Consider the following 24525-nt stretch of genomic DNA (forward strand, 5'->3'; position numbering starts at 1 on the left):
ACTTGCCTATTTGTGGAGGTAAATATTATTTTCATCTCCAATGTTCTTTTTCACAAATTACCTGACATACAATCAATGATTACCAGCCACATTAAAAATCAATAATATAAATATAGCCCATTGTCAAAGGAGGAAATAATATAATAAACCTCAGAGAGGAATAGATGTTGGAATCATCAAACAAGGATTTTAAGATTTTAAATTTACTGTAATGACTACAGTAACTATCAAGGAGAACAGTTTCATAAAGAAATGGGAAATTTCACAAGAGCCATGGAAATTATATAATAAAATTCAGGAAATGTAAAATATCATTTCAGAAATAAAGGATTTTTTTAAGTGGGCTAAAAAAAATAGACACATTATGGGAAAGTATCATAAACTTCAATACAGATCAGTAGAAAAAAATTCAAACCAAAATACAAAGAGGAGAAAATAACTAAAAAACAGTACAGACAAATAATGCATCCAAGACTTGTGGGACAATACTAAAATGTCTAAGGATGTAACTGGAGCCTCAGAAGAGAGTAAGAAAAAAAAATATGAAGAAACAATGGCTAAAAGTTTTCCAAAATTAAAGGAATCCACAACCCACAGAATAAAGGACCTCAGCAAAACCAAAGCAGGATAAATGCAAAAAATCTACAACTCAACCACACTCAAGTGCTTTATAGTTAAACTACTAAAAAGATAAAGATAAAGATAAAGAGCAAATTATAAGATCAGTCAGTGGAGATAAAATACATTATAGAGAAGGGAATGGCATTAAATGGTAAAGCTGGTGGAATTTGTTCTCAGAATAGGATAATAAAGCTAGGATAATTTATTGCTAGCATACCTGAACTATAAGAAATGGTAACAAAATTGTTTTTAAGGTTTAAAGGAAATAATACCAGATCATAGGAAGTATAGAGGAAAATATACCATATATTGTGCATATTTGGTAGATATTTAAATTGTGTGTGTATTTAAATGAGTTTTAACTAATTAAAGCAGAAATAAAAATGAATAGATAATTTAAGAAAACAATTATAGTGTTTTTGCGTATAGAAAATCAAATTACAAAGCAAGTCCCTAAAGGGCAGAGGTGATAAAATGGAATGAGTCTATAAGAAGTCATTTACACTTTTTGTGGAAATAGTGTAATAATATTGAAAGTAGACTATGATCAATTAAAGATGAATGTTGTAGTCTGTAGAATAGTGGTTTGCTTCTAGGGGCTATTTTTCTCCCTGAAGGATATTTGACATACCTGGAGACATTCTGTTTGTGAAAGTTGAGATGGGGGTGATATCGGCATCAACTATGTAGAAGCCAGGGGCACTTGTAAATATCCTACAATGCACAGGACAGCCTCCTCATACTAAAGCATAATCTAGCCCAAAATCTCAGTAGTGACAAAGTTGAAAAATTCTGCTCTGGAGTAACTACCGGAAACATCAGTACCAGAGATAAAATGCAATCACTAAATAATTATCAGTTTACCCAAATAAGGTAGTTAAGGAGGGATGGAAGAACAAAAAACAAATTGGATAAATGGTAAAAAAGAAAAAATTGAGAAACTCAACCCTAACTATACCTATAATTATTGACTAAGCATTTCACTTAAAAGTTAGAGCCTGTCAGAGTGGCAAAAAGTCAAGACCCAACCTTAAATGATTTACAACAACCTATGTTATCTATAAAGGCACAACTAGGATAAAAGTAAAATGGTGAAAAAAGATGTACCATGCAAACAGCAAAAGAAGGCTGGTATTAAAAGAAATAGAGTAATATCAATGCATGTAATAGAGACCCAAAAAATGACATTTCATAATGGTAAAAAGATCATTTAACAATAAAATACTCTTAGTTCTGAATATAAGTTAAAACAAAGTTTAAAAATTGACTAATTCTCTAACATAGAAATTTTTAATATATATATCTCAGATATTGATAAAATAAGTATATCAAAAATCAGAAAAATAAAGAATATTTAAACAACCCCATTAGCCAAGTTTATCTGTTTATATTTGTGAAACATTTTTCTCAAAGCTGCAGAATGCACACTTCCTTTTCAAATACACTCATCAGGAAACATTCATCAGGATAGATCATATGCTGGCTCATAGAAAAGGCATTGATAAATATCTTAAAAAATGAAATCATACAAAGTATATTTTTATTACAACACTATTAGATTGGATACAAAATATCCTTAGATATTTGAACAGAGATGCAGTTCTAATTAACTGAAGGATCAAAAACATTATAAGGGACGTTTGAAATTATTGTGAACTGAATGGTAATGAAACATAATATTAAAGTTTGTGAGATGCAATGAAAGTAATACTTAGAGGAAACTATATAACTTTAAACATTTATAGTCAAAAAGAGTAAAGATATAAATTTAATGTCTGTTCTAGAAGCTAGAAAAAGAAGAATAAATTAAAACCTAAGTGAATAAAAGGAAATTATTAAGTAAGAGCAGAAATCAAGAAAATACAAAAAAGACACAATAGAGAAAATTAACAATGCTGAAAGTTGATTATTTAAAAAGAGTAATGTCACTAACTCTTAAAAATATGATTAAGAAAAAACTGATAAGGCACACATTATTATTAACATGAGTAATCCAAAAGAGAACATAGATGAAGACCGTATAGAAATTAAAAGATAATGTCAGGATATTGCAAACATCTATATCAACATTAAACTATATATATTCAGATAGAATATACAAAACCCTTGCAAGACATACATTACTAATAATGACATAGAAGAAACAAGAAGATAAAAGAGCCCCTTATTTATTAAAATAATAGAATTAGAGATTGAACTCCAAGTCCAGACAGCTTCATCAATGAATGGTACCAAACATTTAATAAAGACACAGTAGCAATGCTTCACCAACTCTTTAAGGCAATAGAGGAGTGAACAATTTCCAACTCATTTTATGAGTCAATATTTATTTTGTACCAAAACCTGAAAAAAATACTGCAACAAAAGAAAATTATACATCAAAATTCTGCATGAACACAGATGTAAAAATTCTTAGCAAAATGCTAGTATATCAAATCAGCAAAGCATTAAAAAGAGATAAATCATTGTGACCAAGTCAGGTTTATCACAGGAATGCAAGTTAGATTCAAGAGTTGAAATCAGACAGTGTAAAACACCACATTCACTGAATAAAGGTGAAAAATTATGTATTTCAATTTTGCAGAAAAGGCATGTGACAAAATGTTATCTCTTCTCTCTGAAGATTCTAATCAAGTTAGGATTTTTAAGGAAATCTCAAGATGCTAAAGGCCAGTAAAGACATAAATAGCTATAAGTAGTGCTTATGCATAGCCTAATGTAGAAACACTACAATTTTTTTTCTCCTAAAGTAAAGAACAAGCTAAGTACATATGCTCTTATCAATTCCATTCACCATTCTTTCAAATGTCCTAGGAAGTGCCATAAGGCTAGAGAGAAAAAGGCAATCAATTTAGAAAGAAAAATTTTAAACTTATTATTTTTCCAAATAGCGTAATTATTTACTTACTAAACCCTATGATATTTTAAAAAATCAGAAGAGTTGAATTTACTAAAATGCCAGATTCAGTATCAATATAAAAATCAATTGTATTTCTATATATTAACAATGAACAATTGGAAAACAAAATTTTTAAACTTCTCAAAATATATACTATTAGAAATTAACATCAAATACCTTAGAATAAGTCTAATAAAATTTCAGCAAAATCTCTACATTTAAACTACGAAGTCTTCTTGAGAAAAATTAAAGATCTATATAAATAGACATATCATGTTAATGGATTGGAAGACAATATTAAGATTCTCCCAAAATAGACATATAAAATTCCCTGCAGGTATTTTAAAATATAATAGATAACCTAATTCTAAAATGTACTTGGAAATGTGTAGAATGTAGAAAATCAAAGCAGTTTTGAAAAGGAAGAATACATTTTGGAGATACCACACTATACGATTTCAAGACTTACCATAAAGCTATAATAATACAGAGTATGTTTTAGAGATTACTCAACTTCAGATATTTAAATGACTCACAGGTCACCAAAGAGCACATTCATCTCAAGCTTTAAAAAAAAAAAGCAAAGATTATGATATAGTAGGAAAAAGAGAATGTAGATAAGCCTTGAGTTTGAGAGGTTTCCAAATGGAGATCCTCCACGTTCTTACACAAAGATGCACTTTGTCTCAGGAGTAAACAATCAAGTGGATGTCACAAAGGATATTTGACTTTAAACAACTTTAAACACATCACTGATCATTAGTGAGTTGGTTAGCACACAGACATATCTGGTTAGCACTCTGAACCATTAACATAACAGTCAAAGCAAGATACCCAGCTTCCCCAAAGATAAGCAGCTATAAAATAACTCTCTCTCCTACATAGTATGATATTAGCATTGGAGTAGACAAACTGATAGAATACACTAGAGTCAAGAAATAAGCCCTCACATGCATATGGTCAATTGCTTTTCAATAAGGAGCCAATCAAAAAACAATAACATAAGGAAAGTTTTTATTTTTTGTTTTATTTTTAATTTGAAATAGGTAGATTTACAGGAAATTGCAAAGATAGTACAGAGAGGGCCTGGACCCAGTTTCCTGCATAACCCAGATTCCCTCATTGCTTACATCTTAAATACTTATAGTAAAATATAAAAACCATGAATTTGACATTAGTACAAAGTGTGTGTATAGTTCTATGTCATTTTATCGCTTGTACACTTATGTATTCACCTCTGCAGATACAGAAATATCCATTACCACAAAGATCATCCTAGTGTTACTCATTTACAGTTGTCCTGACCTCTTCACCACCTTTAATTCCTGGCAACCACTAATCAGTTCTTCATCTCTATTAATTTTGTCATTTGCAGAATGACATACAAAATGGAATTATATAGTATATGACCTTTTGATATTGAAAGTTGTCATTCAGTACAATCCCCTTGAGATCTACTCAAGTTGTTCTATTTATCAATAGTTCATTTTTATTGCTGAGTAGCATTTCATGGTATGTCTGAGCCATAGTGTTTTTAAACCATTCATGTATTGTAGGATATTTCAGTGGTTTCTAGGGGTTTTTTTTTGGCCATTGAAAATAAAGCTGCTTTGAACAAATATGTGCATATTTTATATAGACATAAGTTTTTTATTTTCTGAAATTAATGTCTAGGAGTTTGATTGCTGGATTATATGCTAAGCACATGTTTAGTTTTTAAAGAAACTATGAAACCATTTTCCAGAGCAACACTACAACTTGGCATTCTCATAAGCGATATATTAAAGACCCAGCTTCTCTACAGCCTCACCAGAATTTGGTGTTGTCACTATTTTTAAAATTTTAACTGTCACCGATAGATGCAACCAGTGTTCCAGGTTCTTGTCCCTTTCCAGAAAGAATTCAGAGACAAGACTTAGAGGTTAAAAAGGTAAAGTGAGGATTTATTAAAGGATGGATAGTACACCCTCAGGGGAGAGCGAGCAGGCTCAGGTGAGCAGCTGCCCTGAGTTTCTTTGGCAAGTTAGTTACATAGGGTGTAAAAATGAATGGGCGGAATATTCACTGGGGAGGGAAGGGTTTGGGATCGTATTCCCTGATTATCATCCCAACTCCACCTTCCCAAAGGGAGGAGGGATTTTTGTCCTTATTTAGTCTGGAGAGGAAGTGTCATGGCGTCAGTGCATGATGGGTACTTCTGATCTGCAAGGCTAATTTTATTGAAACGAGGGCATAATGAGTAAAAGGTTACATTTGGACACTGGAAATTCCTGCCTTTTCTGACCTTTCTTTGTTGGTCTCCAAGCCAAAAGGTGCGGTCCCTTATCAGCCCAAAGATTCCAGCTTTTCTTTCTCTGCCCAAGGATCCCTGCTGCTCACATGATGTGTGGTTTCCTGCATTTGGCCTGTGCCCCTCCTTTCTGCCTCATTCCTGCCATTTGGTCTGTGTCCCCCTTTCTCTGCTCATATCTAGCTATCTGCCTGCTCTAACATAACCATTTTAATAGTACTGGCATATCTATACATCTGTACAGGAAATATTGCAAATTCAGTTGCATACCACTGCAGTAAAGAAAATATCACAATAAAATGAGTCATATGAAATTTTTGGTTTCCCAGCTCATATAAAGTTATGTTTACACTATACTGTAGTCTATTAAGTATGTAATAGCATATGTCTAAAAAAATTATGTATATACCTTAAATTAAAAAATAATGCTGTTGGGAAAATGGTGCTGATAGACTTGCTTGACAGTTTCCACAAACCTTTAATTTGTAAGAAATGCATTATCTGTGCAGAGCAATAAAATGAAGCTCAGTAAAATGAGGTGTGCCCGCATGTGGTGATAACTCATTGTGATCTTAATTTGCCTTTACATAGTGGCTGGTGATGTTGAGCATCATTTCATGAGCTTATTTGCCATCTTTATAACCTCTTTGGTAAAATATCTCTTCATGTCTTTTGCCCACCTGCTAATTGCATTGCTTGTTTTATTACTGTTGTGGGGGGAATGGGAGAGGGCAGGAAGATTAAATAAATAGGAAAAATCTTGCATGGGTCTGGGATGTAAATGTGCCAGGGGTAGAGGAATTTGATTAACTCAAGTCTCTGCACATGAGTCTAAAAACAACAGCAACACCAGCAGCAGCAGCAGGTATAAAAGACAACAGCTATGAAAGGTCTTTGCAATTTCAAGTACTTTACTTGGTAAAGTGCCACTTTAAATATATACTTATTATCACTGCAAATTTTATCTTTCTGCATTTTTAGTCTACTACCTACTGCTTCATACAAAGTTCACACTTTCAAAATTTAAGGTAATGCTGAGGAAATGATAGGATAAACAAAATGAATATTATGAAGACTAATACAATCCATACATTTTTACATGGCTCGATTCTTCTGAATTAACAGACTAAGACTTCAAAATTTTCAACCATGGTTACATAGTATAATCACCTGGATATTGTCGACTGAAATAAATATACAACCTAAAAGTTCAGAGTTATGTTTTACTTGGTGGACAATTCTGAGGACTCAGCGATGGATGACAGCCTCTCAGACGGCTCTGAGGGACTGCTCCAAAGAGGTAGGGGAGGAGCTAGGATATAACAGGAGCTTTACAACAAAGACCAGGTAGTTTGAACATTAAAAGATTACTTGTTAACTGAAGAAAACCAGACACCTCAAGTTAAAGAATTTAGCACTTTTCTATGTATGGAAGGAAGCAAACATTTGGGCTCATTGAATTCATTCCTTGGACAGGCATCTAGCTATCTAGGGCTAGTATCCTGTCCTTTCTTATTCTGAGTCTCCTCAGGGTGCACCATTGTGAGTGGCTGCAGAGTCTGGGCTGCAGGCTTGTCTTCACTTGGGGGGTGGGGCAGCCGCTGATGACTTGATGGCTTCAGCATTCTTTGTTTACTGACATGGTTTGCTGTATTTTTCGTTCACAAGATATATACATATTATTATATCATAAACACACTGTTCTCAGGTTATCATCCTAGGCTAACTAAAACTGAATTTCTGAGTGCTAGAGCCCAGGCTTTCGTAGGTGATAAAATCTCCTTAGGTGATTCAAAGGTGGCTTTGTGAGGGCCCTGGGTTAGGTGAAGTTGTAGGATTAGGAATTTTACTCTGCTGCAGGGCATATAAAGACTGCTTATTTGAATTCCTCTTAGAAAAACAATGGGAATTGCAAATACTGCAAGGAGGGAGGTCAACTGTTACATCCTCTCCATTCTTTTGCAGGTAGGATCATAGCTTTAGGCCAGTTTTCTCCTTTGACTTTTTTTTTTTTTTTTTTTTGATCACTGTTGGTTTGTTAATTAGATACAGGGTCTGGCTTCCTTTGCTGTGAAACATAATTCTGTTATCAGCAAAACCACATTCTGCCCAAGGTGATTTCTCCAATGGCTTTAATCTCTCTTTTTGAGTCCATGAACTAAAGAGCCTTCCAAACTAGGGAATGAGTACTCATTTGGGCTAAAAGAGACTTTCAGTTTAGATTTCAGATATTCAAACCCAGTGTGAAAGTTTGATAAAAACTGAACTAGGGCTTTTAATTAATTATGTACAGAAGTTGACAAAATTCTGTTGGGAGAGATTCCTAATAATCCATGCACATAATGTAGTGGGAATTGTTTATAAATATAAATGACTTGAAAGGTTTAAAACCCTGAAACAAGACAATGAAAAATCAAACCATGGTTGGCAACCTCACGATTAAATTCTCAGCTAGTAAATGACTTACTTGAGAATTCTCTTTAATCTTTGTTTTCCAATATGTTCCTGGAAGAAAGAGAAAAGCAAAATCTCAGCCTACTCAGAGCTTGAGTAGGAAACTCTTAGAAAGACTATGTTACATACTTATAATTTTAATAACTCTTGGTTGCTTTAAAGGTCCTTGAATTTACACAAAAACATTATCTCTTTTCTGTGTGTTTGTGTATGTGTGTGTGTAATAGATATATGAAATGTAAGTTTTGACAGAGATTTAGTGATCTTTCCAAAATGTAAAAATTAAAAAAAATCTAATTGTAGATTTTGAGGAAAAACTCTTATTTCTGAAAAACAAACTGATGTTGCTTATGTGATGTTTGTGTAATTTACCCCTGATATTTCATATTGAGTATTTTATAGTGTTGCCAGTGGATGCAACCGGTGTTCCTGGTTCTTGTCCCTTACTAGAAAGAATTCAGAGACATGATGTAGTGGTTAAGAATAGTAAAGTAGGATATATTAAAGGATGAATAGTACACTCTCAAGGAGAGAGAGGGCAGGCTCAAGTGAGCAGCTGCCCTGTGTTTCTTTGGCAAGTTAGTTATATAGGGTATAAAAATGAATGGGTGTAATATTCATTGAGGAGGGAAGGGCTTGGGGTCATATTTCCTGATTATCATCACAACTCCACCTTCCCAAAGGGAGGAGGGATTTTTGTCCTTATTTAGTCTGGATCGGAAGTGTCATGGTGTGGGTGCATGATGGGTACTTATGATCTGCAAGGCTAATTTTATTGAAATGAGGGCATAATGAGCAAAAGATTACACTGGGACACTGGAAATTCCTGTCTCACCTTTCTTTGTTGGTCTCCAGGCCAAAAGGTGTGGCCCCTTATCAGCCCAAAGATTCCTGCTTTTCTTTCTCTGCCCAGAGACCCCTGGTGCTTACATGATGTGTGGTTTCCTGCATTTGGCTTGTGCACCCTCCTTTCTGCCCAATTCCTGCCATTTGGTTTGTGTCCCCCTTTCTCTGCTCATATCTAGCTATCTCCCTGTTCTAACAACAGAACTAGGAAACAAACATTTATTTAATGGTGAGTCTAGATACATGTTCTAGTATCTGACCGTATATGATTTAGCTGCTCATAAAATGATTACATATTCTTATAAGTAGGTAATACCTTGTACTAGGTGATACCCTGAATGACTACATTTGTCCACACTTGATTGTTCCTTTCCTGACGATACGGCTTTTTGCTACTCCAGTAAATCATCTAGCAAAGTCCCTGGAAAATATTATGTGGTTTATAAATTGTATTTTTTAGAAAAACTGAATTGAATTTCATTCTATCTGTACATACTCCTAAGTCTGATAAAACCATTCCATTTATTCACAGAGAAGTCCTGTATTGATGGCTCTGATCCAAAGGATGATTCTTTTCCAGACTAACTTTACTCACTTGACATGTAGAACATGATCCCTTTTTATACAGGTCAGTTGGTCTGGGTGCTCATATATTTTTTGCCACTGATCTGCTATACTAACATAAGATGTGGGGTTGCTAAGACAAAAAACCTATTCAGTAAGAAAAACTAACCCGTATTACAGACATCTAATCCCAGCTACTGTTTCTGTTAGCCAATGGAGAGACTCCTAAATTAGGAGGCCCATCAAAGTGTGGGTCCTTGCTGTCAGCTGTGAAAGAATTCAGGCTTCAGAGGCAGAGGTATCAAGTGAGTGGCTGTTTAATTGCTCAGAAGAGGAAAAGGAAAGAAAGCGATCCAGCAGAGAAGAGGAAGGCAAGGTGCTCAAATGGGGAGTCATCATCCAAGATGGCTAGTAGAGTCAGCTCCCACCCGAGTTGGGCATTAGAGGTTTTTATGAGAGGCTTCTGCCATCATGTCCTCCTTCTGTGTGTAATGGAACCAATCAATCCTTGTATGGGCTTTTCAGTTCTTGTAAAGATTTTTCAGGTTTTTGTCATGGCAGTTGTCAATTGTCTTGGCTCTGGTAGGCGTGTCATTTAGCATGCAAATGCATTACAGTGAGTGTATAGTGAAGCTCAAGGTCCTCTGGAAGTCGAATCATACAGCATTTTTGGTTCCCTTGGTTGTAACTAGTTTTTGTTTCTTCTCATTGTAACTGCATCCTGAGACTAAGGTAAGAGTAATTGGTTTCTAGTCAAGGGAGAGACAGGGTATGATCCTGGGGCAACAGCCTTGGTAACATAAAGGAAAGTTGCTTTTAATCAAAATGCTGACAATCTGGTGGACCTGCTGCTTCCCCAGAAAAAACTGACTCTGAAGATTCTACTCAGCCATAAACAAGAGGCAGGGGTTGGGAGGCCTTAGTTCCTGCAGAAGAACTTAAAGATATTGTTATGTATATTCCTTGAGAAGGTACCAAGACCCTGCCCCAGGGCTGCACTATTGTTTCTTGACTGCTTCTCTCTTATTTCTGCATTCCTTTCCTTCCTGGATTAGCAACTATTTGAATCTATCTTTGGAATTCAGGGAAGGTCAGGAAGGCTGCCTGAAGCATATTTCTTACAAAAGAGAAATGGAAGACAGAAAGAATTTGTATCAGGGAGGGCCCACAAGGCCCTGCTCCCTTTCATTGCCATTATCACTATATTTTGGCATAAATGAAGTTATAATAACATACAGAATTAATTTTTGTTTGGGAATATTGTACAGAGCCAGTTTATATCTAAATACTAAAAGTGGGGCTATTTTAAGTTCTTTTTAAGTTTAGAGACTGTAAACACTACATTGTATGGCCAATGAAAACCAAAATCTAATTTCCCATAAAAAATTGGATCTAATGTTGGTTAATTTTTCTTCCATCTCTAGCTCTATAGAATGTAGCTCTTTTTTGCCTCATATTCATACAAAAGATGAAAGATAAAAGTGTTAAAAGGACTAGTACAAGTTGGGTCAATACTTCTTATTTAGCAGTAACTGAAGTATTTCACAACAGAACTTTAACATCTCTTTTGAAAATTATATCTTTGGCGGGATGCCATTAAATTGTTAAGAAATAATGATGAGATTTTCTAGGAAGTACATTATTTTCTTCTTTAGCTTCAGAACTAAGGTTATCATTTCCCCAAACAAGATGATTACTTCCAAGTAAATAGTGTATCTTGAGTGTTACAAAGTGATGTAGTGTTTAAGTTGACTGCCTGTATAGTTATACTGAGTTCAAAGCTTCATTTGTACAATTTACTAGTTGTATGACCTTGGGTAATTATTATATACCTCTTGTACCTTGATTTTCAAATGTGTAAAATAGCAATAGTATTAGGTTCTACTTTAAGAGTTTTTGTAATGATTAAATGAAATTAATACACACAAAGTATTGTATCTGGCATGTAGGGAAATCTAAACAAAAGTTATGTATTATCACTCTTCTTATTTAATTGACTCTAAGATGCCGCTGATTGTGAGATATGTATTATGTGCATCACTAAGGAAAAAAATGCTGCCAATTATGTTCATTCATTATTATTTAAATATACTCAAATAAAGAATAACAATAAACAGTGCATCATTTTTCTGAAAGGCCAATACTGAAAGTTCCAGAGGTTTTCTGTAAAACAAATTGATATAATAATATTCTAAAGTATGACCTGGTATATAGTGGCAAGATTGTATATTTCATTAATGTGTAAAACTATTCCTACTCGACTTAGGCACTTAATAAAGGACACATCAAAGTAATGAAATATTAAGACAAACTAAAATATATCCCAAAATAAAAATCATTTTAAGATGAAAGATAATACCACACGCACTTAATATTTTAAATTTATTATTTTAAAAATGGAATTTTAGAATACGCAAAGCATTACTTATGCTAACTAAAAATTGGCACTCTCTATCTGCCTCTACAAGGACTGGATCACATTGGCACTTGTCATCTAACTCTGCTTGGATTAAATCATGAGCCACTGCAGCCGCTGACCCTCAACACTTCCTGAAAGGAGTTCAGGATGGAGGTCAGGAATGAGATACTCTGTGCTCTGGAAAAACTGGCTGAGTAGGCCTTCAGATAGGTAGACATTTTCAGGAAAAGATTTTTATGAGCCCAGATTCTTGCATCGTCTCATATCTAGAAAAGCACTGAAGTCTTTAACAGTGGTATCTGCTTCTTATGACTAGCAGCAAGCCTCTGCCTAAACATGTGCCTGACTGCATGTACTCCACTTCACCGAAATCATATATAATACTGAACAGTTTTTCAGAGTTCTCTGAGATGCTGTCTCCCGGCCTATAGTCCTCATTTTGTCCCAGATAAAACTTAACCCACAACCCTCACATTGTGTGATTTTATTTCAGTCGACACTTTCCTTATCTGATCTTTGTTTCATTATAAATATTCTCCATTTAGAGAAATGTCTTTAATTTTTGTTTGTTTGTTTACATCAGCTGAATTGTCCAGAGGGCTTACAAAGTACTTTGAAGTTTGAGTATTAGATAACATGTTGATTTGTGTAAGTTAAATTTCTTTTTATAAAGATGAAAATATTTTCTCCCTAAGTTTTGTTTTGCCATTAATGCATTGCTTTCAGTAATAAAAATTGTAAGTTTGTTTCCATTTCATATTAGAGTATTCTGCATTTACATTTACACCCTTTTCTCTTTGCATTTCTTCTGTTATGGTATTTATGAGGAATTATAGCCCACAATGAATATGCAAACATTGGAAATCTCCACCAATATCTGAGAACTGCAGAATCTGTTTCTAGGCTCCTCAACTAGAAATCAACTTGATACTATAAAATTTTTATTAATATATATTAGCATTACCCAGTAAGTATTATTTTGGTTTTGATAGACTAAAGTAAATTTTACTCTTTATCCCAGAGTCTGATCATTTGACTTTGAAGGAATTCTATGTCTATGTTTAGCCAATTATATGAAGAAATTTATTTTTAAAATGATATTCTTGTAGTTGACTCAAAGATGTGTCACATTACAAATCATCATGAACCACTGAAGATTAATTACTTAGGCAACTCAACCAAACTTTTTTAAAAGATGAGAATAATCTTTAGTACTCCTTTAAAAAAAAAAAAACCTGAAACTGTAAATATTAAAAAAAAAAAGTACATTATTTATTTTTATTGAACTAAATATATTTTATTATTATCTAGGAATTTGCAATAATTTTTCTAATGAATTCAATTTCTAAGATCTTGGCTTCTCTATTGCTTTGGGCTGAGACTTTCAGACATAAGGACTATAAGATAAGGTACCAGTAACTTAACTGAGTTCCTAATGGAGCCAGATTGGAAAACATGGAAACTCAATACACTTTTTTAGAATTTTGATGGGTAAAACCAATTGAGGGATTACTATGGTAAAAAATGAAGGTCATGTATGAGGATCACAATTAAAAATACAATAGCAGATGGCTTTTAATTTTTAACTTATTGATTTATGGCTATTGTGCAAACTCAACATATATCCTAGAAACAGATTACAGCAATAACTATAATCTCTATAAATGTAATTCATTGCCAAGTCAAATAGATTTTTTAACCTGATGTTACATAGTATACTCTTCATGAGTGCAAAGGCTATACTCATGTTCTTTGAGGTTCATAATTTACAAGATGACTTGAGAAACTTAGGAACAAGGATGGTTCATTATAATCTGTTTCTACAATAGGAATTTTGGAGATCAAGCACCCTTTCTAAAGAAGCACTTAATTCCCACACCTCAGAGCTATAGCATTAACACCCATATCATACATGAAGCCAATTAATATTATTCTATCTTTGGCAGTGTTTTTAATCTTTATGCATGTAAACTCATTCTATGAAACAAAGTCAAGGCAGCCAGTAGACTGTAGTTTATTTTGAATGATGGAAGTGGCAAAAAGAGCACTTTTTTTTTTTTTTTTTTTTTTTTTTACTGGAAAGAGAAGCTTGTAGTCAATTTGTGATGGATAAGAAGCCATTATTCCATCTTTGACAAGAAGTATCACAAAAAAAAATGGATTTGGACATAGCAACAAAAGACATCCCTCCTTTTTCCCTCCTTTATCAAATAGAATTAGTCATCTACTCATGAACACAAGTGTCTCTGTGAGAGTTGTGGGATCCAGCACCATATGCCATGGCACCCAGGAGGAGTCTTTCCCACCTGAACATCAGGTAATAGGAAGACAGACCTCAAGACAAGGTGTGGAACTGGCAGGAGCCTGTGAATAAGCTTCAGTTTCTCTCCCCTGTGGTTGGGAATCACCTGGAGAGCTCTGACTTGGACAGACACCCACCAATGAAAGAGCCTTTGTAGAAGTCCAGGTCTCCTGAGGAGATATTCCAGCACCCTGTTGAACAACAACAACAACAAAAGTATGAGTTTGGATGCACTGGAGAGGGTAAGAGGAGCTTTGCCAACATTGTCTTTTCACCAAGATGGCATAGTATGGGGCTGAAGTAGCCAGTGGTAATTTCTTTCATGGCGGAAAGAGAAACAGTGAATGAGTGCCTAGATTTCCTTGTTGTGTGGGATGCTGATGGAGAAACCCTTTTCTTTCCCACAGCACCCAGAGTATTGAGGCAGAAACTTCCTGGCTGGGGGTAGTGGGGAAATTGGGAAAGAGGTAGATAACAGTATCAAAGGTCATAAAACAGATGTGGTTGTGAACTCCAGCAGGAAGCCAGCCCTTGAACCACTAGGAAAAAACCTCACCTGAGGATCCCCTGAATAGGCCCATGGGTACTCCCAAAGCACCAGTGCCCAACTAACATCACCCTCTACTCTATAGTCAGCAGCAAAAAAGAGTGACAGTAAACAGAGAGTAAGTGCAGAAAACAGGTTAGCATCTATGGGCAAGGGAAAAACCACAAACTGGATCTATTTGATCACCTTTAGGTAAACAAACGAGAGGTCACTAGCAGCCATCTTACATCTGGTAAGCTGTAAGATCAACGCAAGACATAGAAGCTTAAGAACTCTGCCACAAGAAGGAGCAAGGAGCATGGGGCAGGTGTATTCATACAAAATCAGATAAAGCCTCAGATAAAACCAGGACCAACAAAAAGTATCTCTCATATGAGGCAGCTAGAGTAAATTGGAGGAGGTGACTGCTACTTTAAACATGAACACAGCACTGCAAAACTCCAAGGAATTTGAAGACTCAAGGAAATATTACATTACCAAAAGATCATAGTAATCCCCCAATATCTGAACCTGAAGACACAGACATCTGTGATTTACCTGATAAAGAACTCAGAAAAGCTGTTTTGAGGAAACTCAGTGAGCTACAAGAAAACACAGAAAGAAAAGTCAGCAAAATTGGGAAAACAATACATAAGCAAAATGATTTAACAAAGAGAGATCACGAAGAAGAACCAAAGAGAAATTTTGGAGCTGAAGAGTTCAATGAATACAATGAAGAATGAGATTATCAACAGCAGAACAGACCAAACAGAACATAGAACCATAGGAACTTGAACAACTAATAATGTGTAAGGAGATTCAATCATAAATCTAAAACCTTCTAACATAGAAAAACTTAGAACCAGATGGTTTCATTAGTCAATTGTACAAAACACTTAAAGAAGAAATTAATGGCAGTCCTTCTCAAGCTCTTCCAAAATTGAGTAGGAGAGGACACTCTCAAACTCATTTAACAAGGCCAGCATTATACCAAAGCCAGAAAAAGACACTACAAGAAAAGAAAACTATAGGCCAATATCTTTGATAAATACAGATGAAAAAATACTCAACGAAATATTAGCAAACCCAATTCAACAATACATTAAGAGAATTATATACCATAATCAAGTGGGATTTATCCCTGGGATGCAAGGATTATTCAACATATACAAATCAACAAATGTGATACACCACTTCATAGATAAAAGATAACAATCATATAATCATCTCAAAAGATAAAGAAAAAGCATCTAACAAAATTCAACATTCTTTCATGACAAAATCCTTGAACAAAATGGGTATTGAAGGAACCTACCTCAACAATATAAAGGCTGTATACTACAAACCTGCATCTAACATTATACTCAAAATGTGAAAGGAGGAAAGCCTTTCTTCTAAAATCAAGAACAAAACAAGGATGCCCACTCTCACCACTCTTATTCAGCACAGTATTGAAAACCCTAGCTATAGTAAATAGGCAAGAAAAAGAAATAAAAGGCATCCAAAAGATAAAGAAAGAAATAACATTGTCTTTATTTGTAGATTATGTGATCTTATATAGATCTTTTCTTGACTATAGAAAATCCTATAGTCTCAACAACAACAAAAAACTGTTGAGACTAATCAACAAATTTAGTGAAGTTACAGGATATAAAATCAACATACAGGAATCAGTTGTGTTTCTATATATTAATAATAAAATATCTAAAATGAAATCAAGAAAACAATCCCATTCAAAATAGCATTAAAAACAGTAAAATACTTGGAAATAATTTTAAGGAAGTGAACGATCTGTACAATGAAAACAAGACTTTGATAAAAGAAATTAAAGAAAACAGAAACAAGTGTAAAAATATTCCATGTTCAAAGATTGGAAGATACAATTTTGTTAAAATACACATACTACCCAAAATCATCTATAGATTCAATACAATTCCTATCAGAATTTCAATGGTATTTTCCACAGATTAAAAAAAAAATCCTAAAATTTGTACCAACCCATAAAAGACCCCAAATAACCAAAGTAATCCTGAAAAAGAAGAACAAATCCACAGACATCTCATTTCCTGATTTCACGTTATGCTCTATAGCTATAGTAATCAAAACATTATGACACTAGCGTAACAAAGACACGAAGACTGATAGAACAGATTGGAGAGCCCAAAAGTAAACCTTGGCATTTATGGTCAACTAACATTTGACAAGGGAGCCAAGAATACTCAATGGGGAAAGGATAGCCTCTTCAATAAATGGTGTTGGGAAAACTGGATAACCACATGCAGAAAAATGAAAGTGAACCCCTATCTTATACCATTCACAAAAATCAACTCAAAATGGCTTAAAGACTTAAACAGAAAACTTGTAAGCATAACACTCAGAATAAAATGAAGAGAAAAATCTCCCTTCATTGGTCTTGGTAATGATTTTTGGATATGACACTAAAAGCACAAGCAACAAAAGCAAAACTAAGTAAGTGCAACTACATAAAATTAAAAAGCTTCTGCACAGCAAAAGAAACAATTAACAAAATGATGATGCAACTTACAGAATGGGAGAAAATATTTTCAAATCATATGTCTGATAAAGAGTTAATATCTAAAATATATAAAGAATTCACACAACTTAATAATAGAAAAGCAAATAAAAATATGCATGGGAACTGCATAGACATTTTTTTTTTCTAAAGAAGATATCTAGTGGCCAACTAGTACAGGAAAAAAATGCTCAGTATCACTAATCCTCAGAGAATTGCAAGTCAAAACCATTATGAGATAGCACTTCATATCTGTTAGAATGACACATCAGGAAGACAAGTGATAAGTGTTGGAGAGGACATAGAGAAAAGGGAACCCTTGTGAACTGTTGGTGAGAATGAAATTGGTGCAGACCCTATTGATAACAGTATTGAATTCCTCAAAAAGCTAAAAATAGAACTACCATATCATCTAGCAATCCCACTTCTCAATACGTGCAAAGAAAATGACAGAAGATACTGAAGAGATATCTCCATGTCATGTTCTTTGTGGAATTACAATAGCCAAAATATGGAAACAACCTGTGTCTGTTGATGGATGAATGGATAAAGCAATATAATAAAATATTATTCAGCTATGAGAAAGAAGGAAATCCTGCCATTTGTGACAACATGAATGAACGTTGAGAGCATAATGCTAAGTGAGATGATTCAGAGAAAGACAAATACTTCACTTATATATGAATCCAAAAAAGCTGAACTTGTAGACAGAGTATAATAGTGGTTACCAGGGGCTTGGGGAGTGAGAGAATTGGGTAAATAGTGGTCAAAGGGCACAAACTTGCAGTTAGGAGATGAATAATTTCTGGAGATCTAATGCACACAGCATTGTGATTATTGTCAACAGTACTGTACTAAATACTTTAAAGTTGTTAAGAGAGTAGATCTGTAATGTTCTCACCACACACACACACAAATTAATATTAATGAAAAGAATAAAACAAAATAAAGGCTTAAAACATTCCATATCATCAGTTACAAAAATTACAGATATAGCTGGTATTTAAGTTTAATTTGTGAAATTGGAGATTTTTGAAATCTATAAACTTGAAAAACATTTTCTGCTAAAACTATAGGATAAGAAGAAGCAAATACAGAATTGATTTATTTTAATCTCTAGGAGATGCTTTACATATTTGAGAAATCAGAAGTTTCCCTTGATATTTGTTTTTGGAAGATTTTTCTTTGCCAACTTATATCTTGTTTAGTAATTACTGATCTTTTAAAAATAATTCATATGATGTTTTACTTATTGGATTCTCAGCTACCAAGAAAGCAGTTTTATTTGGTGTACTCTCCATCTAATCCTGGAATAACTCTAACTACATTAGGAAAGATTTTACCATATGTTGAAATATTTATCTAGGACCACATCTAAGGGCCAACCATCCTACCTTCCTGTTACCTGAGTATATGGTGCTTCTTGGATTTTGGAAGCACTGATGTATTGCCTTAAATCAGTCTATTTACATCTAATATTATGTAGAATAATATCTTGTACATTGCATATTATCTATCTGTGTTCGTATCTATATAGATATAATGTGTGTATGTGTGTCTCCAAAGGATAAGAATCATAAATATTTTACTGTCACTCCCACCTCTTCCTTTATTATGTCAAACATGATTCTTATTAATTAATAACTGCACTTTTTTTTTTTACAATGAATAAAAAGTATTTATGAGCTTACCATAATTTAGGCAGAAAATCAATTTAATCAGATTGTCCTGTTCCCCAGGCATTCTGGCTAAACAAGATTTAGTTATCTGTAAAGCCAAAGTATTTGAGAGTGCCATATCTGTTAATTATTTTTTCACCCTAAACTTGGTCACACTTCTGTGACTGGCACGTGATGAATTCTCAAACTCTCCTCAGGGTTAAGCCCATGGCTGTTCATGGAGGCATGACTAGTTTCAGGTAGAAAAAGTGACAACCAAGTGTGATACATTCTAATTAGATTGTTCTGTCATCTAGGCCAGAACCTCTTGTAATAATATATCCACAAGAAATAGAAAGTTGAGTATTAAAGACTAATGAAGGAATCTTAATAAAAATTTATAAACACTTTCAAACTGAATACAAATTAAAGCTGTTGAGCTCTATTTAATTTTATAGGTACAACATCTCTTTAGACTCCTGCTGCCTTACAATCTGAGAAAATTGTGTTATCAGATAAAAGGCCTCTGTTGGTCAATTTAGGATGATAAAATTCTTAGAAAATCTTCATTAGAGTTTCATTCTTTGTTATTGCTGTTCTTTTTTTTTTTTTTTTTTTTTTTAATGAGCCAATTAGGCCACAGTAGGTTAATTTAGAGGAGTTCTTGGTAAGTTTTTAGAAGCTTTATACCAATTGGTCTGTCATTTTGTCAGAGTATGAGTCAACTGGAGTGTTGCTAATGACCACACCCACTCTTCAGAGCAGCAAGCTAGGAACAGATAATGGATATTCTGCAGGTTCTTTGGAACAAGACAGGCAGTAGCACAGTTGACATGATATGTGCTTGAAAATCCCCCCAAATGGCACGTTTGGCACATGGACCTTAGATTGCCAGCTCCTAATATGGACTTAATTTTTCAATTATAATTTACTTTGCCTTTGATGATGTTCTACTTTTGCTTAGCTCTATTCACATCTCTTTGGCTCACAATGCTTTTCATAATGGTTACCATATTGGAAACATTTCAATAATGTTGAAATATAATGTATTTCTGTATTATTCCTAAGAATTTTTAATCCTGATATTTTATGATGTCTTATATGAAGGCATCTTTAATTACATTTGAATTTATAAACTAGGACTCAACTATATTAGCTATTTGATAGTCTTCTAGCTTTATAAATTCTTCTACAGTATTCTAGTGTCAGAATAACTTCAAGTATGACACCTATTATATTTTATCATCTGTGCATTTATAAGGCCCCGTCTCAAGTCAGATACTGAATATTGACCTTTGCTCAAAGAGTATCGAATGTTTACTCTAAAGTACTGTGATGGTTAATTTTATGTATTGCCTCAGGGTTGAGGGATGCCCAGATAGCTGGTAAAACATTATTTCTGGATGTGTCTGTGAAGGTATTTCTCGAAGAGATTAGTATGTGAATCAGTAGACAGTAAAGAGAATCACACTCGCCAATGTGGGTGCTATCATCCAGTCCTTTGAAGGCTTGAATAGAATGAAAAGGTGGAGGAAGCCCATATTTGCTCTCTGCTTGAGCTAGGACATTTATCTTCTCCTGTACTTGGACATTGGCTTCCTGATTTTGGGTTCTTTAGATTTATGTTGGGACTTACACCACTGGTTCCCCAGGTCGTCGCCTCCAGGATTGGATTGGAACTACACCACTGGCTTTCTTGGGCCTCCAGTTTGCAGACAGCAGATCGTGGGATTTTTCAGCCTCCATAATTATTGAGCCAACCCTCATAATAAATCTATTCCTATATATTTATATCTATCTATATCTGTCTATCATGTCTTTCTGTCATCTCCAACTGATTTTCTCTAGGGAACACTGACTACAAGAAGTATTTTGAGATTTTTTAGTTCATAGTAAATATGTTATGCACCCTTATTTTATTAAGAACAAAGATTATAGTCCTCTCCTAGATTCAGCTTGTGTGACAAAAAGTACATTCTCTTTATCTTACTGAAAAATTCATTATCTTGTGTTTTGTTTTATATTTATAATTGTTGGCTAGTTTCTTGATTTAGGAGAAAAGCCTCTCCAAATAGCTGCTTTATTCAACTTTAAACAGTAACAAAATCTAAATAAACTTAATAATAATTAATTATTATTTTAAGTATAATTAAGTAATCTGTATTACAATCCTATAAAATTAAGATATATATATATATATATATATATATATATATATATATATATATATATATATATATATATATATTTGTCCTCTCATCAGTTTCCTCATGAATATAAAGGTATAGAACATAGGGCAGGGACCTTCCTTTAATGTTTTTTGGTACATGTATACTTTCACACAGAAGACAACTTGTGAACTGGATGACTTCTATGAGAGATAAAAGTGAAACCAGACACTTCTTAATATAATTGTACTTGCTTCCAGAATTTCTCAAATGTTATTCAAGACATTACCCTAGAGGCATAATCAATTTATAGGTTGCAATTTAATTATTTATTAAACAAACATTGCTGTAAGCCTATTATGCAAGTTTGTCATATGTCTGATTTGGAAAGAATTAGAGAGATGGATGGAATCTGAGTCCCTGAACTTCAGCTTTCCTTATAAGTTGCCCCTACAGACAACCCCTTGACATTCCAGAAGGAGATAATAATGTACAAAGAAAAAGTACAGTGTGCACTGATTATAAAATAAGGATTTTGCCCCTAAGCCCTAACTTTCTGTAGAACTTGTGTTTCTCATAAGCTTGCCTAGAATAATGTATATACTAGGGAGACTCCTTTCTAGGGAAGCATAGCCACTTATTTTTTTTCTTGGATTAAGTGTTAATTATAATTTTTGATAAGGACTTATACTTAGCTATGACCTTTGGTCCAGTAACATATATGTCATTTCTGTTTTTATAGGATAAAACGATGGAAGGCATGTGGGACCACAAATAAAAATGTTAACACTGAAGGGCCTAACAAAGGTAGGATCCCATTCTTAAGGAATTAAGCAGAATTGCAAGGAATGACTTCGCTAATTATATTTTTCTAAGTTGGTTTTCTGTCTTTGTCTATGTGTTTCAGTTATCATCTTATATCATCTATGTTTACAGTAAGACTGATTTTTATATTTTCTGATTTTATCACTCCTACTCTGTAGGGACAGGAACTGTTTTGGTCCTTGGTCAATATTAACTAAAGATACAAAGCCATTTCTTAACCATGCATCAAATCAGTCTCCTCTATTTCCTTTATTCTGTGCATGTGTACAAATATATTCTTGTAGGCTTTCTTTAGTATAGAATTAACTAATTTAATTAATTAGAACCCAATTGCCTAAGCTTTCTGAAATGTTATTCTTGTTAGCTTTAGAGCAAAATATAATATAAAATTATTACATAAATGCTATGTCTATTCTGTTTCCTGGTCACATGTGCTTTTAGGTCTAAAATTTTTTTTGAACTTTTTGATGAAAGATTTACATTCTAAACTGAATTGAATTCTAGAACATCACAAAGAACACTTTGTAATGGAATATTACCAAAACATATCCACTTACATTTATGCTATTTAGACTCAGCCCCACCAAAAGCATGATTACTAAGTTACTGTTCTATAGGTCTGGTATGGAGTCTTTAGATGGCACTGTGGTTCCAGCCGTAAATCATTTAATATTAAAGAGTCTTCCATTAGTTCTATGAATAAAGGATTCTGCCATTAGTTTTGCACTTATTTTTCATAACTATGCCTTATATTTATTGGGATTATTTTTAACTTATAGAACATTTTCTCATATATTACTTCACATTATTTATAAGCCTAAAATATCCATTTCATTCCTCTTTGACAGATGGCAAAAATAAGTCCAGGAAAGTTAAGCAGTTTTCACACACCCCTTCATGCCTGACAGTATATATTTTAAAAGAAGATATTTTACTTTCTTCCTGGGCTGTGTCTGCCTTTGTGTCATGGGTTTTCCCAAGGCTCCCCAGCTCCAATGCGAGTGACACTGACTTTGGTGATGTTCAGCACCTGATGGTATTGGACATGGTACTGGAGGATGTTCTGTAGAACAGAGAGCAGTGAAGATATCAATATGCCATGGTTCTCTTAATTTCTTCATCTCTTTGTTCTTCTCTACCTATCTACTCAATTGTACACAGGATATCAAACTTAAATAGATGTTACGGTAATTAATGAACATAGGGCATAAAATTTAGAACTCTATTCTCAATAAGATATTTCATTTACTATAAAGGAAAAATACCAAATGTGATGAATCTTTCCCTTAGTATTCCTCTAAAGGGATTCTTACTTACATATCCTCAGTCTCTAAATTTAATACCCTGTTTTAAGTTTTTACCTATCTGTGAAAATGTCTTCTTCCTCCAAACTTGAATATATAAGTTCCATCCAACTTTTGGGAAAATCTAATACCTACCTGTGTAGTTGATTTGATCCAGATTCATCCTTACTTCCCCAGAAGGGCATTTCCCCAATTTTGACATTTCCAACCAATAAAACATTTCAGTAAGAAATTATTAAGATAGTCCACAGAGCAGTCCATCAGTGGACTAGACACTTAAAGGTGCAAGCTCTTTCTTGGTTATTTTTTCAAAGAGAGTAGAGACATGCCTTTGTGATTTTCTATTTTTTCAGTTCATAACTTAAATAAGATACACACACACACACACATGCACATACACACCTCTACCTTCAAGGACAATGCAGATGTTAATTCTTAGAGTGCCATCTAAACTCTCTAAGAACAAGAGGACTATACTACTAATTGCCCCCTAGCTTTTCAGGCTACTTGGCTTCCATGGAGTTAGTACTTCCTTATTAGTCAGAGCATTATCCCACTGTCAAACTGTGCTCCTTAGGGGGACAAAAGATAATATTTGGGTCCATGCTGATCCATGTGCTCTTCATAACCACCTCCTTGACTATACCAAAACTTAGTTAACGAAGGATTCTTATTTCCATTTGCAAGTACTCAGTTAAATTCTTAGTAAAAGTCTCTTCTCATCTCCAGTGTAGAGAGAAGGGAAAGGAAGAAACTACATTGTTCCAATTATAATTTGAATTGATATGTTGATTGCAAATATGAAGTATGGGGAAAAAAAGGGCCAATGCCAGTTTTTTTAAGCTGTTTTCTAGCTCCTCTCTTCATCCTCATATTCAAAATTATTTTTTCTTGAATTTATGTTATATGACTTTCTAAAATGTTGACTGCTTATGGTGAAATGCTGAAGGGAGAGCAGAGCAGAGCCCTTAATCATGGAGAATTAAGAATGGAGGGAAAGGTAGATCTAGATGGATGGAAATCGTGTGATTGATGTCAAGTTTTTTTATGAATTTCACAATAACCCATTGGGTTTCAAAATTTGCATTCGAGTAATCTCTAATTTCTTGATGGTTT

The 24525-nt window shown here is 33.9% G+C and overlaps 1 long non-coding RNA gene across 1 annotated transcript in view; it reads left to right on the plus strand.

Moving 5' to 3' along the window:
* Positions 1-24525, plus strand: part of LOC141577654 (uncharacterized) — a 485640-nt gene that overhangs the window by 48109 nt on the left and 413006 nt on the right. The window contains exon 2 of the long non-coding RNA XR_012506888.1: positions 22023-22087. This is a non-coding gene — a long non-coding RNA (uncharacterized LOC141577654). The remainder of the gene's footprint in view (positions 1-22022; positions 22088-24525) is intronic.

Source organism: Camelus bactrianus, chromosome 5 (genome assembly GCF_048773025.1).
Source record: "Camelus bactrianus isolate YW-2024 breed Bactrian camel chromosome 5, ASM4877302v1, whole genome shotgun sequence".
Lineage (NCBI taxonomy): Eukaryota > Metazoa > Chordata > Mammalia > Artiodactyla > Camelidae > Camelus > Camelus bactrianus.